A 3,203-nucleotide genomic window follows, 5' to 3' on the forward strand; every position below is an offset into this window, starting at 1 on the left:
GCAAAATAGCAACCAAAAATATGTGCAACTTTGGTGACAGAAATGCAAATTTTTTTTCTCTTTCATGCTGACTGGCCTTGCCAACTCAGCCAGACTTTTAACTTGAGTGAAGTTGACATCATAGGCGTACGGGACCATTTCAGTTTGGGGGGAGGGGGGCAGAACTTTTTGTGCCCGAAAGTTCCCGTGACACTATCTAAGCGGAGCGCCACCATCGGTTGGCGCGTAGCGAACAAGAAAATTTTTGGCACACAATGCCTCTCAGATTGCCGGAAACGGCACTTCTGAGGCCTTGCAAGATGCATCTAAACATTCTTTTTTTTATAATCTCACGTTTTAGAAATTTACAGTTCCCCAAAAATTTGGTAAATTAGAAGAAGAAAAAATGGTAACATCACTTTGAAGGGGAAAAATGGGACAGTATATATTTAAAACTGCTATATTTAGTTACCTTATTTATTATTTTAACACAGTACTCAGCTACCCCCAGAAAAACATTGTTCAACGACACGTAGGCGGGATAATGTCGCTGTGTCGGGTGAGACTGCAATTTTTCTCACAAAAAAGTATAAAATATAACAAAGAATATGATAAACATGTACTTCTAGGCTTGTAGACACTCCCCCCCCCCCCCCACCATCCATGAAAAAGAAAATGTTTCTTTATACACTCATGTCGGGGATATCCATGTCAAGGGCGGCGGAAGCACTTTTAATCTGGGGGGGGGGGCACCGACATCAAAGGGCACTTTGCAGAAATTCGATTGGAATGATGCAGCGTTATACTCAGTATACTCAGTACCCTTTATAGCTCTTATTGTATTATCTTATTTGTGTATACACATCACTCCATCAACGCCCCCCCCCCCCCCTTCAAGGAAAATATGCATTCTAGCACTGCAATATCCAATGCGCAAATTGGGAAACAAGGAACAAGTTTTCTTTTGAGACAAAATGAGGTGAAATCATGCTAGTTGCTAATGTAGGAATCTTCCGAATTAGAGTTTTTTTCTTGTTAATATCTTAACCAATTTTTTTCCATTCGAAAATGCTTTGAGTTTGACTCACAGAAATTCGTAAAAAGTCACGGGCTTAGCCAGGATTTGCAAAGTTGTATGCACGGCTATCTGAGCGGAGCGCCACGATCGGTTGGCGCGGAGCGTACTTTTAAAAAAATTTTGGTTTTACAAACCCCTCAGATGGCCGGAAAAGGCCCTTCCCGAGTGTTCATTCTGGTTCCCTGGCCTCTTGCTAACTTGAGGCACCTCAATTTTTATCTAGAAAAAAGGCACATTTCTAACCTGAGGAAAAGTGGGGGAGGGGCACGTGCCCTCTTTTTTCCCCCGGTTCCGCCGCCCTTGGTCCAGGTATACAATTGACTAGTTAGAAGAGAAAAAAAAAATGATCGTGCAAAAAGCGTGGTAGCCCAGATGAACTGCGCTTACGGTGGTGTTACACGGAAATATTCGGGCATCATGATGCTAAATAAAGAAAATCATGGAATTGTCGGGCAAAAATTTGAAAAAGATTCGGGCAAGCTACTGCATATTTATATTTATATATATATATATATATATATATATATATATATATATATATATATATATATATATATATATATAAATATATATATACGCCTATGGTTGGCATCATTTGTTGTTTCAAGGTGTCAAGGCCTTTCTCCCACCAACTCAAACCCCTGTGGGCTACCGGTAGGTTTGCAGGAAATGCCCACTTGTGGACTTAAATAGCATTAGAGGAAGGGGATGGAAGACTAACACGCATCGATGTTTCGGTAATGGTCCACATTGGTGGCTCGTTGCTAATTAGGCCATTTATTGGGTTTCTTGAGGCAGCTGTCATCAGAATCTGGGTTTTTGTGCCAATCGATGACCGATAACATGTATTGGTAGATATCGATATCGCGCAGCACATGCACAAGGTTCGTGGTGTATGGTCGCAACCGTCGCATCGACCATTGCCATGCCATGCTGTATGACCATTCTCATGATTACTACAGATATTGTATTATTCTTATTCTGCTAGATGCAGACGAGAAAATTGTGTAACTCTATTTCCCAAATTATTGAACAAAAAATATTAGTGAATCCCACTGATGAGTTTTTTTTTTTTTTTACAATTTTTTTTTTTACATTTTTTTTACCCCATTCCCAGTGGGGGGGCCAGTGGGGGGGCCAGCCGATTTCATGGGGGGCCCCCGCCCCCCAGGCCCCCCCCGTAGCTACGCCAGTGACAGTAGTTCAACCCAATCAACCACTTCCGGATCAAACGGTTTCCTTGACGATACTAATTCACTATATAATATTACACAATATAACAATGACTATATATGCCTACATTGATTATATAAAAGTTCACTATTCAAATCATGCACTTCCTAATTGGCTGTCCCCTCCCCCTATTTTCATCGACCTTCGCAAGGTTAATGAGTACCTGATATAAAACGATACGTTTTTAGATATTGCACTCGCGAGCACTACCTCGGGTGTAACCGTAACTTTCACATCAATCGGGAATTAATGTGAGTCTATTCATCAAGAATCGTGATGGATACAAATTGGGTCATCATTCATGTCGAATTTCTTTGAAAAAGAAGTTAATTTGTATAATTACAGCATATGAAGCATTTTCTTTACATGACATTACAAAAATGATAAGAGAGGAAGAAAAATAAGAAGGAATATTTATAACCTTGGAGAGAACTTGATGGCTCGATATTCATTGGGTGGCATTTTAAGACTGAGCATTTGAACCTGTTGCGCGAAAGGAGTAATGAGGACATTTGTATTATCAGCCCGGTACGTATAAGGCTGTATAGTTACGCGTGTCAGGAGTTCTGAGATTAGACGTGACCTTTGTTTCAGTTGTTTATGCCAAAGTAAACTAAGTTACATCTCAGTTAACAAAACTTCAGTGATAGCTCCCTGATTTTCAGGTCATAATTTTAACGTTGAAAACAATGTGTATATTGGTGTAGGGTTCTCACGGCGAACACTGTGTCTGCACACTGATTGACAAGTAGTAGTACAGTGATCCTCAAACCTTTAGACCCACGAATCATCATGTGCCATGTGGATTATGCCACTCGATCCCTCCCCCCAATCCCCCTCCCCAACCCGCCCTCATAATCGATGCTCAGAATGCATGGAAGCTCAGTGCTAGGTATATGGACGTGTTAAAAAA

The sequence above is a fragment of the Apostichopus japonicus genome, chromosome 10 (assembly GCF_037975245.1).
Source record: "Apostichopus japonicus isolate 1M-3 chromosome 10, ASM3797524v1, whole genome shotgun sequence".
Taxonomy (NCBI): Eukaryota; Metazoa; Echinodermata; class Holothuroidea; order Aspidochirotida; family Stichopodidae; genus Apostichopus; species Apostichopus japonicus.